This window comes from Saccostrea echinata, unplaced genomic scaffold, assembly GCF_033153115.1.
Source record: "Saccostrea echinata isolate AGI-Se365-2 ecotype Australia unplaced genomic scaffold, CSIRO_AGI_Sech_v1 ptg000003l, whole genome shotgun sequence".
Lineage (NCBI taxonomy): Eukaryota > Metazoa > Mollusca > Bivalvia > Ostreida > Ostreidae > Saccostrea > Saccostrea echinata.
Window position 1 is genome coordinate 687788 of NW_026889752.1, and position 17213 is coordinate 705000.

Genomic DNA, 17213 nt, shown 5'->3' on the forward strand with positions numbered 1-17213 from the left:
ACCTCTAACAGGTACCAGATTTCAAAACTACATACCTCTAACAGGCACCAGATTTCAAAGCTACCTACCTCTAGCAGGTACCAGATTTTTAAGCCACCTACCTTTAAGAGGTACCAGATTTTAAAGCTACCTACCTCTAACAGGTACCAGATTTTAAAGCTACCTACCTCTATTAGATACCAGATTTTAAAGTTACCTACCTCTAACAGGTACCAGATTTCAAAGGTAACTACCTCTAACAGGTACCAGATTTTAAAGCTACCTACCTCTAACAGGTACCAGATTTTAAAGCTACCTACCTCTAACAGGTACCAGATTTCAAAGCTCCCTACCTCTAACAGGTACGAAATCTCAAAGCTACCTACCTCTAACAGGTACCAGATTTCAAAGCTACCTACCTCTAGCAGGTACCAGATTTTTAAGCCACCTACCTTTAAGAGGTACCAGGTTTTAAAGCTACCTACCTCTAACAAGTACCAGATTTTAAAGCTACCTACCTCTAACAGGTACCAGATTTTAAAGCTACCTACCTCTAACAGGTACCAGATTTTAAAGCTACCTACCTCTAACAGGTACCAGATTTCAAAGCTACCTACCTCTAACGGGTACCAAATCTCAAAGCTACCTACCTCTAACAGGTACCAGATTTCAAAGCTACCTACCTCTAGCAGGTACCAGATTTTTAAGCCACCTACCTTTAAGAGGTACCAGATTTTAAAGCTACCTACCTCTAACAAGTACCAGATTTTAAAGCTACCTACCTCTATTAGATACCAGATTTTAAAGTTACCTACCTCTAACAGGTACCAGATTTCAAAGGTACGTACCTCTAACAGGTACCAAATTTTAAAGCTACCTACCTCTAACAGGTAAAAGATTTTAAAGCTACCTACCTCTATTAGGTACCAGATTTCAAAGCTACCTACCTCTAACAGGTACCAAATCTCAAAGCTACCTACCTCTAACAGGTACCAGATTTCAAAGGTACCTACCTTTAACAGGTACCAGATTTTAAAGCTACCTACCTCTATTAGGTACCAGATTTAAAAGCTACCTACCTTTAACAGGTACCAAATCTCAAAGCTACTTACCTCTAACAGGTACCAGATTTCAAAGTTACCTACCTCTAGCAGGTACCAGATTTCAAAGCTAGCTACCTCTAGCAGGTACTAGATTTTAAAGCTACCTACCTCTAACAGGTACAAGATTACAGGACAACCTTCCTCTAACAGGTACAAGATTACAGGACAACCTACCTCCTACAGGTACCAGATTGCAAAACTATCTTCCTCTAATACTACTGCTTCTAATCTCTATTATGTACCAGATAATGAATCTACCTACCTCTAACATTAGATTATGAAGCTTCTTTTTTGTAAGAGGTACCAGATTATAAAGCTACTCACATGCAACGGGTTATAAAACTACCTACCAGCATGAGATATCAGATTATGAAGTTTCCTACCTGTAAGAGGTACCAGATTACGAATCTAACTACTTCTAACAAATACCACATTCAGAAGCTGCCCACCTCTTACAGGTACCAAAATATGAAACTTTTTTACTGTAAGAGGTACAGTATTATAAAATTTCCTATCTACATGATGTACCAGATTATGAAGCTACCTACCTGCTTCCAAGAATTTCACAAATCTTCACAAAACACCTTTACTCATTACAACTTTATACTTTGTTTGATCCTAGATGCACATGAACAGAGAAAGAGATTTACTATAGGTTCACTGTACATGTATTATAAATAGAGCCACTATAAATAACCAACAGAGCCACCTAGTAATCAATAGAGCCCGAACCTTAATACCGGAAACCCTAATCCAGAGGCCATATATTTCACAATTTTGGAAGAGGTACCCTTGCTTATCATAACTATGTTCTTAGTATGTATTATAAAGACCCAGGAGTAGATTTTCAAAGAATTACAGCATTTACTTTATGATCAATAGAGCCCCTCTCTAAGCACCAGAACCCCTGATCCTAAGGACGTGATTTTCACAGTTTTGCTAGAGATCTCAAGGCCGTAACTACCACTGAGGCAAGTGAGCCAAATGCCCCACTAAGATTTTAGAGTTTTCTGAGAAGTGAATAAGCTTTACTTTGAACTGTAATAATGTTTGACTTTGTACTAAATTAATACTTTCAATTTTTGTTTCAATTCCTGAACATCAGGTGCTTCATTATAGTTTAAGAGGACTGTAAAAAAAAAATCAAACATCTGAAAAATTTCGAAGATTAAAGTCTTTAATTTCTTAAAATCCATGTTTTGGACCCCCCCCCCCCCCCCGGTCAGGACACTACCCTGCACCCACTTAGGAATCGGGTGTCCCCCTACCCGAACCATTACCTCACTAAAAATTTGAGCCTAGTTATGGCCTTGATCTTATTGCTTGATATAGTCATACCAACAGTTTGATGTTCAGGAGTAAGATTTTAAAGATTGTATTACTTTTTATTGTTTTGACCCCACCTCTTAGGCCCCAGGGAGAACAAACCATGAATTATTAAAGTTTTTTTTCCTTTGCCCTAGATGTTCTATGCCAAAATTGCAATACATTCAGCCATTCATGAGAAGAAGCAGCATGAAAATGTTAAAATTTTTGACGGATGCACGACAGAAGGTGACGGACATACAACAAATGATGACTCAGGGGACCCAATGAACTAATAAAATCTTTGATTCACAAAGTAATGGATTGTTGGCATATAAATAAGATATAATTCCTTCTTGCTATTCTTCCAATTAAGCTTTTTTGTACAAATTTTCTGTATATTCCCATGAAAATGTTACTCCCCTCTCTTCCCCCCATCCTACACAATGGGGTGATGATAATGCACAATAATGCCAATTATGTTACCCCTACTGATCTTGAGAATATTAATGATTATTCAATTTTATTTTCATGTAAAAGGACAGGTTTCCATAAGGCTGTTTTTGGCCCATATTGAATTTTATATAAATTAATTTGATTAGCAATGTCTAGTAATGTTTCCTCTGTTATATATTGAACAGGACTGAAGTAACACAAAAGGCTAACTGATTTAATATTTTCTGGAGAAGAAAACTTCTGTAATTGTAGCCATAAAAATTCAATGGAAATTGTGTATGCTCTCTTGTTCGATATATTTGCTATTTATAATAACATAAAAAGGTATGAAAAACAATCAGTCATGAAAACAAAAGCTTTCAATATTAAGAAATATCAGATATTGTGACGTATTATTAAAACAACAACTTTGCTTGCATCTCCTACATGCATTTACAAGTATAGAAAAAAGACCTCTACGCAACATAAGTAAGCACATCGATTTCAAAGTATTTGATTTAAATAGACACATAAAAAGTGTAAAAATCTCTTAAATTGTTTTGCATGGCTAATTGGATTTTTAGAATAAAAATTCATTGTGCATTCAGAATTGATTCTAGAAGTGTATACTATGCACTATAATAAATAGGCATTTACATTATTTACATGTATATAATGCATAAAGATTTATAGATATAAAAATAGAAATTCCCATACACTTTTTTCATATTATATTTTATTTACAGAAATTGGATGCAAGATTTCTCTATTATCAAACTTCATTTTTATAAACATTTTTTATATTCTGAAGATATATCCTTTGAATCCATGTCTGTGCCTATTTTCGTGTGGAACGTATCACCAAAATGTTTCTGAAACCGCAAATACCAAATTGTGTTCATCAACCAATAGTTCGTGATCATACTTTGCACTGAAAATACAAACCAGTGATATGGGGGGGGGGGGGGGGGGTAAATGGCAAGTGTCATTGAAAGATACTAGTATCTACAGATATCTCATGGAGATACATGACATTATTGAATTCTTGCTCTTAACAGACCAGCATTAACTTAGTTTATATTTAGAGATTCTGTTTGTTTTATTGGAGACAACTTTTTTACCATTACTTTATTTGGCTAAATTATATACCGACTCTCGAAAAAATGTTCAAAAGTTTCATCAACTACGTACTCTTATACAAAATGTAGAAAATGTCCTAATGTCTTCATTTAAGTACATTATTACTGTGTCTCAGGGATGACCATTCAGAAAATCTCCCCTGACATCTGAGGTGCTCCTCCAGTTGCAGATTACAAAAGTCTTTGCAACACTAAAGATACGCGTTGGATTGCACATTTATCTTCAATATCCAGGTGTAAAAAGTAAAGAAAATATTTTTTCTCGCAAATTCACCACCAGGGAGAGATAAACGGTTTATGGTAGGGACTTTCAGCAATTCTTTTTACAACTGACTCAAGCATTGATAAGACCAATGGTCATATGAGCAATAGCTTTTAGACTGATCGAGGTAAAAACTACATCAACAACATCTTGTAAAATTCACATTAAGCTACATGTACAGACAGACGCACAGGAAGTTGACATTGGATTCAAATAAAAATGAATCCCATCGTACGACATGCCTAAACAAAGAGTGTGCTTAAAGCATCAAGCATCTATTATAAGTAGTTGCCGAGAAAACTGCGACGAAAAATTGTTACGGACAACACACAGCTAGGCAGACTGAAAGACATGCAGACAGATACATAAGGGTGAAACTGTAAAAGTGGTTGAGGGCACCATGCTTCCATCGTTTATTCCAATATTATCCTAATTTTTTTCTCGCAAAAAAATATACAGCACAAAATTAGACATGTTGAAAATAATGAAAATAAGTTTAAACTTGTGGACAATCCAATTTCATTTTCAAAAATATGGGCCAAAAACAGTCTTATTAAAACCCCTTCTTTTGGATCTCATTGCAGCCCCATACCTACTCCTGAGGGCCATGCATGCTATGAACAAGTTGAATATGCACTACTTGAGGATGTTTGCATATTATATGTCTAATCATGGTTCTGCTGTTCTTTTAAACAAGATTTTGCAAAAAGAAAATCGTACAAATTCGTAGTATAAATTTGATTCTGTATTGGTTTTCAAACCTATCCCTAATGATCAAACTTTAAACAACCTTGAATCAACACTGTCTAACCTTACACATAAGTTTGAAATTTTTTTGGCACAATAGCTTTTGAGAAGACCCAATCATGTTTCCACTATTTCTGAATTATTTCCCCTTGAAAGATAGTGTAGCCTTTCATTTGAACAAAAAATAATATTTCTAATCACCAGAGAATGGTTTATGACAAGTCTATTTGGTGACTTGGAGAAGATTGTTAATGGGAATGGATAACGTACAGATGACATACAATATACAGACAGACAGGCAGTCAGACGCTGAACACTCTAATCAGAAAAGGTTACTTAAGCTTGCGTCTTATGCTGTTTTGAGATAAAACTGTCATTATGTCAAGCAAAACAAAGTCAAGCGACGTATTCTTATTCCTAGACCTAAAATTTTGTCCACGAATATTCTCCCAGATGGCTTAGAGAATTTTAATGGAATTTCAGAGATAGTCACCAACTCTAAATGTGCAATTTAGGTTTATGCACAGCAAAATCAAATGGCTTAAAAGGTTTTCAGGAACTAAATTGTAATACTAAAATCATACCATTAAAAATGTTTTGTTATGTTTAATTTATTATTAAAATCAATTAAAACTGTGTTTTACTAGAGACTTTAACGTATAAATAACAGCAGCAAGTTAAGGAACGGGATTATAACTGTCAAAACCATATTTCTGCTCGCTGTACCTGATTCAAATGATTTTCTTATCTGTCGCTGATATATATTTTAATTACGCTCTGTAATCTTGATCAATCTTTTCAAAAAATTGAATTTTTCCTGTCATCTCAATTTTCCCTATTATGGCTCTTGGCAAAGTTAAATAAAACTCTGGAACTTGTTACAGGAAGAGTAATTCATAATTTAATAAATGTTACGGTACGTGATTCATAATCTGGTACCTGTATGAGTTAAATAACTTCAGGTAGCTTTATAATAAAGTGCTGCATAGAAGTATGTACATTATAATCTGGTACCTATTAGAGGTAGGTAGCTTTAAAATCTGGTACCTGTTAGCGGTAGGTAGCTTTAAAATCTGGTACCTGTTAGAGGTAGGTAGCTTTAAAATCTGGTACCTGTTAGAGGTAGGTAGCTTTAAAATCTGGTACCTGTTAGCGGTAGGTAGCTTTAAAATCTGGTACCTGTTAGAGGTAGGTAGCTTTAAAATCTGGTACCTGTTAGAGGTAGGTAGCTTTAAAATCTGGTGCCTGTTAGAGGTAGGTAGCTTTAAAATCTGGTACCTGTTAGAGGTAGGTAGCTTTAAAATCTGGTGCCTGTTAGAGGTAGGTAGCTTTAAAATCTGGTGCCTGTTAGAGTTAGGTAGCTTTAAAATCTGGTACCTGTTAGAGGTAGGTAGCTTTAAAATCTGGTACCTGTTAGAGGTAGGTAGCTTTAAAATCTGGTGCCTGTTAGCGGTAGGTAGCTTTAAAATTTGGTACCTGTTAAAGGTAGGTAGCTTTAAAATCTGGTACCTGTTAGAGGTAGGTAGCTTTGAAATCTGGTACCTGTTAGAGGTAGGTAGCTTTGAAATCTGGTACCTGTTAGCGGTAGGTAGATTTGAAATCTGGTACCTGTTGGAGGTAGGTAGCTTTGAAATCTGGTACCTGTTAGAGGTAGGTAGCATCTTATTCTGGTATCTGTTAGAGGTAGACTCCTTTAAATGTCTTATCCTTTTTTGCATATTTAGAATCAATTACCCTCAAAATAATTCAGTTTTCGATACTTTCTTTCTGTTTAATCTTAATTTAATGTTTTGTTTTAATTTCATTAGAATGAATGAGGAGTTGATTGCTCAGTTATGTCTTAATTTTTTAAAACAATCTTCTCATGTTTGGCCACATTTCTCAAAGTGCCAAATTGAGATAAACTTTAATAATAGTTGAAGCATTTAAATTATTTGGATATAGGTCTATCATTTACCCAGTTACTGCGTGCAAAAGTTTGAATATATTGATGCGGGAATGAAATCGATAGTTGTCGCTCTCTGATCATTAAATTATTCGTCGCCCGCGTGGCGCAGTGGTTAGAGCGTCTCCTCTAGAGTCGCGGAGTAAGGAGTTGATCCTTACGTCGCGGGTTCGAATCCCACTGTGGGACGTGGAGACCGGTCCTTCGGATGAGACCGTATAAACCGAGGTCCCGTGTCGCAGTAGGTGCTGGCACGAAAAAGATCCCTCACTGCTCAATGGCCGCAAGTGCCGAGTATAGAACAAAATTTGCAGCTCTCCACCGGCAAGTGGTGGCGTCTCCATATGAGTGAAAAATTCTCGAGAGGGACGTGAAACAATATACAAACAAACAAAATAGCATTAAATTATTCTCTGCTTTCACAAACATTCTTTATCACCAATATATCGAATATTAATGATATGAAATAAACCGAGATTCTTGTCTAAATGTCTCTAGTTTTTTTTTATATGCATTTGATACTGCCTAATGGTGCCAAAACATTAAAAAAAAAAAAAAAAAAGAGATAAAATGAAGAATTATTCACTGAAAAATATCGAGCAGTTAGAATGAAAAGTTTTTGTTTGCAGCAGCAAAAATCCATAAATTCTAAAATAGGAATATTATACATAGAATTATATATATGTGCATTTTTTTTTTGGTAATGCTTTTTATATCAAGATGCATTCCTGTTCATAAAATTTCACATCTCACACCAGGTGGGTGTCTGTGTGTGTGTGTGGGGGGGGGGGGGGGGTAGATATTTATTGGTCTGGGAATCGCGGCTCTCCATTGATCCAGGACTGTGCTCTCTATAGGCAATATTACATGTAATTAAAAAGTTTAGGGGCCCACAACCAAAGAGAAATTCCTTTAGAAGCCAAAATATATGAATTAAATACATTTATATAAATAAATAAATAAAATAATAAAATATTTAAGTAAATAAACTTCGTCATGCATATGTTTGTGTGTGTGTGTGTGGGGAGGGGGGAGGGGGGGGGCAGCTCTGTTAAACACCTAAGTTGTTTCCATTTTATAATCATTAATGTTAGAATTATTGTGACGACCCATCCCTTCCCCTTTTCCGCCCCCAAGTTCGCAAGATCTTAAGATTAACAATTAGAAAACATAAATTTCTATTTCCCTTTCTCTCTCTTAATTATTACTTTTTACATATTAAATAAACATTAACCTTTCTAGAAAACGATTGATGTGGAACTTTTTAATAAGGGTATAAATTCATGGTTATTACCGTTGTAATGCGAGATAACTCGTACGCACTTATGGAGAGATAACTCCTGCCAGCCACCCTGCAAGCGGTACCAGATAGCCTCAACCTTGTCAGAAACCTTTAAAGTTAAGCACTGAAAGTGGTTCGTTGTCATGAACATACAGGTGAGGTTATGATAAAATCCGTTCGGTGTCATGCAAAAGATACAAGAATTTATACATAATGCCTAAAATTTAACGTTTTTGACAAATTCTAAGAATAAATTTGAATTGTGGGAAACAGATACAACATTCAGTATTCCATACAAAGATGTGTGTATTTGATATCCTTAATACATTTTGAGGAGATTTGGTTGGCGATCACATGCCCATGTGTGAGAGCATGATCGTGAGCTTGAAAATTATATATTTCTTATATTTATTTCATCGAAATGGAACTTTTATTTTAAAATATGAAGAGAAACTTCATTTAAAATTTATTAGGCAACTGACAGCCTTTTGTAGCTAACATGTTTTAAGAAATCGCAATTTATAAGAAAAAAGTCCGTTGTCAGTACATGTTAAGTTTATTTGGTCCGGTGTCATTTTTCTTAACATGCAAGTAAATCAATAAAATGCAACAGAAATGATCAAATATATGCTCAATTTATAAGAATACAAATCATATTACCGATAATATTGAATCTAGGGGTCGTCTTAAAGCAGCTCACACGAACGTACTAACTATTCTGCGATGTTTTTATTTTCAATTCATTTTCTCTTAGGAACCTGCATCCTAGCTAGTATGCGCCGGTGCTAGATCCGCCTTTGGTTATTGAGCAGATTTTTAAAGAATTTCTGTATACCGTATATTCCAACGTAAAACTTTTATCACCAATTATGGTCCCACCCTACCCATGGGGGTCATGATTTGAACAAAATTGAATTTGTTTTTGTTTGTTTGTTTGTTGTTTTAATATCCCTCTAGAAAATTTTTTCACTCATAAGGAGACATCACCACTTGCCGGTGGAGGACCAAAAATTTAGACCTATTCTCGGAACTCAGGGTCATTAAGAAGTGTGGAATCTTTTTCGTGCCAGAATCTACAAAATTAAAAGTACACTATGTACTTTCACATAAGTATCATTTCTTCTGGTCCAGAAGTTCTTGAGAAGAAAATTTTGAAAGAGTTATTCTTAAATTATCTATTTAAACTTTGATCATCTATTGTAGCCCCACCCTTCCCCAGATATGATCTGAATAAAAATGAATCTACACTTTATAATAAAGCTTTCACGTAAGTTTCAACTTTTCTGCCACAATGATACTTGAGAAGATTATTTAAAGATGTCACTAAATTTACACTAATTCTTAACTATACTTCCTTGAAAGAGGTCATGACCATTAATTTGAACAAACTTGACTCCCTTTATCCTCGATTGCTTTCTGGCAAGTTTGGTTGAAATTGAAATTGGCCAGTAGTTCCTGAGAAGAAGCTGAAAATGTGAAAAGTTTACCGATAGACAGACGGACGACACAAAAATGTGATCAGAAAAGCTCATTAGAGCTATCAGCTCAGGTGAGCTAAAAATGTCAACCCCTACACCAATTATATCGGCACTCGTATGAGAATTAAGAAAAAAAAATGAATTCCAGATAACATTACTACTGAACAAATAACTTTCAATCTAATATCCATGTATATATAATGAGAAAAAAGAATAGACTGATTTTTCAGATATCTCAAGAACTACGGTATTTTAACATATCATAGTCAAGTAAACCAATGCTGGACACAATTTTCTGAGCAACACCATTTCTTCCTACAGTATTGCGAGTAATGCTTAATAAATACAACTTGTTTACTTATTTATCAGCCAAACACTTTGTATATCCTTCTGTCTGTCTGTCTGTCTCTCTCTTTCTCTGTATGTGTGTCAATCTCTCTCTCTCTCTCTCTCTCTCTCTCTCTCTCTCTCTCTCTCTTCACGACCTTAGGCTGTCCAAAGTTAATTCTATGTTTAACGTCATCTGCGCGTGTAGGTTTCAGAGAAATTGGCACTTTGAAAAAACAAACAAATCCACATTTTTCAATGTTTCTGTTCCGGTTTGCTCTTACTTTCAGCACCTAAAACTACATTCCATAGAGACAGAAAATACTTGGGCCTTCTATGAGGTATATTTGAGCTGAGTCTAATCAGTCTATCATTTAAAGATACAGGTTTACAGAAAATGATTATTTAACCAAGAGTCTGTACATGATTACAAATTAATTCATGTAGATGAGTAACGACTCATTTGTTTGAAAATTCTGTTTGTTTAATTTTTTCCTCCCGCCCTCGTAGGTTTTGAAGTTTATAGGTGACGTTAAACGTAGAATTAATTTCAGCCAGCCTTAGTAAATATTCAACACAGTATATCGGCGACAAAATGTGCATATGTTCACAGTACATATTGTCGCCGACGACAAAACGTGCCCATGCTTGACTGTACATTTTGTTTTTCATTATGTAGGAGGAAGAAAATGCTCGTCTCGGTACAAATTGTCGCCGGCGACAATATGTACCGATGGACGACGATATGTGCAGTCAGGGTAGGTACATTTTGTCGCCGACGACAATATGTACAAAACGACAATATGTACCGTCACACTCCTCTTTTTGACTGCATGCTTAACAATACCTAAAACAACATAAGATCGTCCTGCGTAATGTATAAAGTATACAGTAGCGACAACGGACCGATGACAACGGACTGAATTTTCGTATCTTGTCATGACAACGGACAAAAAAATGAAATAAATCAAAATTTTCAGTTTTAATTCTTATCATTTTTCTGTAAAGGCTTACAACATGTCTTGATACTGTCTGCACCAATTGGTGTGTATATTATATATTCTATTTACGAAAAATATTACATCTCAGTAGGAAAATGAATCAAATTCACAAGTGATTTCAACAGGGTTAATGTCGCCAACGCAAACTCTTCTTTTATTACTTCTTTTTAACGGCTGAAATTCATACAACACCAAATAGGGTGTCAGCCCTGTTTCCCATTGCAATTTCATATACATTGTTAAAGATAATTTAACTTGAAAAATGAAAAACTTCTCACAGTCTGTCTTCTCAAGTCATGACACCGAACAGATTTTACCATAACCTCACCTGTATGTTCATGACAACGAACCAGTTTCAGTGCTTAACTTTAATTAAAGGTTTCTGACAACGGTACTGTCTAGGAACTTAACGTGTTCCTGGCCGTGAGAGGGTCATTAGTCCTTAACCTATTACCGCCGTGCGATAGTGTGTACCTCCCATAATTTCACCTACGACAATATGTACAGAGGGACAATGTATACCGCCACATTTGTGACACCTGTACACTCTTTCTCAAATTTTAGTATCAAATAGCAATAAATTAAATGCGAAATTGAACTTCCCGACCTTGTCATTTAGTTGTACTTTAACCTCACTCGCCAGCAATTTTATCGTATCTAAGGACACCTTTGGCATCGATATACCAGATATGTCTTCAGTGTTTTGAACTTTCATAATACTAAATGAATCCGCTGTCAAGATATTTTGTTGTGCTTATTACATGTATTTAACACGTTCCTCATAATCATAACATCGTATAAATAACAAAACTAATTTACATGTAACTGTTTTCTGCATGTTCACAACAAGCTACCTGCTGCGAAACTTCCAATTTATTGTGCATAAAAACTCGAGCTAGCTAAAGGTTTATTTCTCTTATTTTGTCAGATAGTGTAGCAAAATACCTTTGTGTTTAAACTAAAATAATATCAGATATACTTTATGACTGATGTTCAAAATCAAATTGCCTAAGAAATTCTTTTAATTGCTTTCAGTCACATCGGAGGAGTAAATTGTATTACATTCTTTCTAATAGACGGCCAGTTTTTCCAAGCAAAAAGAACTCCATTTTTCCCCTTTACAAAATTAGCAAAGACCTTTAAATGACTAGCAAGATGTCTTCAGCATCTTCTAGCATATCTGTATTGTAGATACGATCAAGGAAACCCTCTTTCTCGTAATATCACTTGGTTAAAAACATTTATAAAGCGCGTAGCTTTCATATAGCAACAAAAACAAATACTGATATTTTATAAATTCATCTTTCTCAACGTATTTAAATTCATGTCTTCATATATATATATATATATATATATATATATATATATATATATATATATATAATATATATATATATATATATATATATATATATATATATATATATATATATATATATATATATATATATATATATATATATATATATATATATACAACCCCCCCCCCTATATATATATATATATATACAAACACCCCCCCCCATATATATATATATATATATATATATATATATATATATATATATATATATATATATATATATATATATATATATATATATATATATATATATATATATATATATATATATATTTTAGGAAGCTTGCATACCCCCCACTCCCTCCTTTCATGCGAGGTTTGTTCGGAAAGTTTGTTTTACTTCTTTCAAGAATTTAAAATGAGCATGTATCATATGTAATGACAATGAAAAGAGAGAGCAATCTCATAAAATATGCAAACAATATAAATTTGTGGGCAGGGCATAAAATATGGACCCCTGGAAATTCCATAGGTGGGATCAGGTACCTAGGAAGAGTAAGCATCTCCTCTTGACCTGTCAAACCCGCTGCGAGCCCTATGAATAGACCAGGAATTTGTATTGTTTCTATATTTTCTATATTTTATGAGATCCATCACTGTTCGTTATTTTTACATTGGCATTATGCGACATTTTACAGATGATATGATCGCAGGCATTATTCAGTGTTTTGATCGTAACTAAGGAAATTTTTACCTCTTCCGGGATAAAATTTCTGCATTTTAAACTCTAATTTAGATAGAAATAAATCACAATAATTTTAAAAATGTTAATGCAGGTCAATTGAGTTTATTGTTGAAACAGTATATGATATTCCGTTAAGCAAAAATGCAATGACAGTAGTCCGCAAACTTTCCGAACATCCCTCGTGCACCCAATCTAAATCTGCAAGAGATATGAATAATTCATTTGTAATTTAATTCTCCTTTGTTCTCACAAGATATATGAAAGAGCGAAAATTACGCAAACTGTGACATCACCTCTTTTTCTGATTGTATTACTTTCTTCGGGACTATCATAATTAGTATAATTCGTCTTTTGACTCTTGTTAAATTCACATTTCTTTGTTTTCGAGGTATGAAGTTACATGTACCTACGAATTCATTTCCAAGAAATGTAAAATAGATCGAGAGTTATATCCTGGATTGTGATGGAAGTGAATTTCTTTGTGCTTTCTTGATCAATATTTCTTTTCTTCTACAGCTATGTTAATAAAAACAGCCATTGTTAATTAAATGTACTTTAAATAATCATAAAATTATTGCAATATAAGTCGGTAACAATACTCGGATAAAATATATGTCCAAAAAGCTATTTCTCATTTCCATTCTCAGTAGAGAAATACCGACATCTTACGAACGAACGTAACCAAAAAAGGGGATCGTTCATTGTATTCACAGTTCACGGTGTAGTACCTAAACGGTTGCTATCAGCACAAAAAAGCGTTCATTGTTTCTATTTGTAAATTTTAAGGCTGCTAGCTGAAATAAATATGTTGGAGGAACTTGTATTAAGAGGTAAAATTGTCAGAAAGTGGCCCCAAATCGATTAAGTCTCAGAAAAACTCTTGTGCACGGAACAAGTAAGGGATTTCTTTAAATGATGCCAGATGTATTTTGTAGAACAACCTTCTAGAAATTTAAATATAGTAAAATTTTCGAAGCATGTACCCATTCGCAAGTCAATATACTCCAAGTTTCCATGCTTCTTTTCATCATTTATAGGTTAGTTAGAGTTCATTTTGGTATGTCAATCTATAATGATTCGTAGATATGATAATTTTTTATAAAAAAAGTGTATTTTGAGAGAGATTTTTGGACAAAACACGATCTTCTTAAATTACGGTTACTATCAGAATGTTGGTATGTATGCACCGGCTATAAACTGAAATAATGCACCGGCTGCTATTTGAAATATAACTCATTTTTCAATCAAGAAAGAAAATTAAAAATCTTATGGCTGCACAGGCCTAAAAAATATATTTAATACATCCAAAAGAGCATATGGAACACAAAGGCTGGAAAGAAGGAGGTTTTTCAGATGGAGAAATCTTCTACTTTTTTGCTTGTCAATTTTCTTATATTTACTCCTTTTTCTCCCTCTGTCTCTTTTGAGTGGGCTTGGACCCCCCCCCCCCTTTTAAAAAAAGGTGGAGATCCGAACATGAAAAAGGCTAATATTCTATCCAGTAAGTAATATATAATTATGTACATTTAAAGAGCATTACAATTATTTACAGACAAATGTAGTCTTTTTCGAAATAGAAAGGGGGGGGGGGGGGCAATTGTGTGCAATTCCACTTTCGTATTTTCAATACATGTATATATTTTTTGGACATTTAGAGTGTTTGGTCATACTGTACTCGTACATCAAAATTTGAATTTAAAAAAGTAGTTTATTGAACTGGATGTATAATATAGTAGCATCTATAATAATGTCTGTTATTCGAGCGAGCCGTTCCCTTGGACGGAACTTGTAAGGATGGTGTATCTAGGGTTGCCTTGCTTATACATAGGATCCGATGCTGCTGATCTGGCCTTCAATTTTTGAAAAGTGTTTGGAACAAGTCCAATCTAAAGAAACTATATTACCACAACTCATTGGATAAAAAATTATATACACCCCCCCCCCCCACCACCCAAAAAATGAGAGATATAGTGTCTTGTATTAAAAGTGGTATTTACGAACATTGCTATTACTATTAGTCATATCATACATACAGATATAGAAATAAACCAATTTATCGTTACAGGATCGAAATCAAGGTAATATAAATAAGCCAGATATTAAAAAAGATTATTACCTAACCTACTATATAAATTGTAATTAGGCAATTTGAACTGTTTCCTGATTCTTTTTAATGTTTTTGCAAATCATGAAACAGTCAAAACTGTTTACCGGGTCACAGAATGAACTGTTGCATGGCTGAACTGTTCCATTATGACGTCATAGTTAATTTCCCGTACTTTACAGCTATAATATTGAATTATATATAAATTGAAGCATTTTTATTCAATTTGAAATTATCATCTGAAAAGTAAACCTGATAACAATTTAAATATAAAATTTAATATCATTTCAAAGAAGAGGCCATGAACACCTTTTCTGAGGGTAGTTTGGGAAAAATGTAGGCCCCTTTCATTCAGTATAGATCTTTGCCATAAACGGGCAATATTCAAATCTTTAAGACATCATTATGTTGTTTACTACATGTTTTTTTTTTTTCAATTTATTAGTGCATGATAATATCACACCCATTAATTTTTCTGATTTTACACCAATCGGTGTGAATATTTGATTAATATTCATCTTGTTTAGTTCGGTTTTAAAAAATAATACAAACTTTTGTCAATGTATTTTAAAAGCCATTGATTATTATGTCGATATCATTACTTTAAGAAATTATATAGTAGGTTAGGTAATAAAACACTTATTTCATGACAACTCGGGAAACAGTCAAACTGTTGTCCCTCGATAATGGGGAAGACCTGGGAAACTGTTGCCCTCGGCCTTCGGCCTCGGGCAACAGTTTCCCAGGTCTTCCCCATTACCTCGGGACAACAGTTTGACTGTTCCCCTCGTAGTCATGAAATAAGTGTATAATATAGAATGAACATTTCAAACACAGTTTTCTATAAACTATTGCATAATAGATGTAAATTAAGGACGTGTATTAAAGATTAAGACGTTTCCAATAGAAACCGGTGTTGTTGTCTAATAGTAGCCGCAACATAAGTTTCTCCGCATGAAAATGCTTTTGTTTTAAGAAACCGATTAAAATGGGTAATTCTATGAAATAATCAATACGTTTTACAAAAATACACCGATCTGTCGATTCATTTTTATCAAATATCTAAACATTTTGACGCTAATTAAATATATTTCTTATATGCATGTAAGTGTGTCCGAGACTTTCGCCAGTTTTCGTTCTATACATCAACAATCCTTTTATTCATAAAAAAAAAAAATAGAGATACATATTAGTTTTAAAAGGTATGTTACGTTCCGTAAGGGTGAAAAAATAAGCAGCTAAACTTTGATAATTGAATTATTGAGCCAGCGAAGAAAAATACTAACCATTTCGTCCATTTTTTTCCATTAGCAACCGCACAATTTTCAGATAGCAGTAATGTACGCGCATTTTTTCTGATAGCAACCGTTTAGGTACTGCACCGTGCAGATGCATAATTGAATTCTTCAATGTTATTGAGATTTCAAAACATAAAATCCTCGTAAGATACCTCAAAACTACTTCTTGTCCTAGTCGCTACCGTGATGCTACAATACATTTCAATGGACTTTTAAACCAGCAAAGAGGTTCCGAAAAGGGAAATGAAGGGAAAATGAAAAATGTCTTTTTGTGAAGCTTAGTCAATGATTCTCTCTTACGGAAAAGAGGGCGAGGGAGAGGTAAAAAATAAACATAAAACAATGACTTTTTTGTTCATGCTACTGGCTAAACTGAACATGTAATTATAAAATTTACAGTAAAGTTGTTTTTTTTTTTATATATTTGACTTTTTTAACTGATTATATAGGGAAGAGTGATGTAACTTCAACCAACTGAGCAATTTCGATCTATCGCGAGTACCAGATAAAGTTGTGTTTAATAACTTTTATTGTGTATGAACGTACATCTCTTTTCTGCAGAAAAAAATCAGTCTTTAGTGAATTGTGCTTTTGACAATAATTTTAGTTCTATGAGCGTAAGTTGCTCATTGGCATATGGAGATATCTAAGAAGAAGCTCTATCAACCTAAAAAAAAAATACGAACGGGCAACCCCCCCCCCTCCCCCCCCCCCCCCCCCCCCCGGTCGGATTCATGATATGGCTATAATGATACATGTA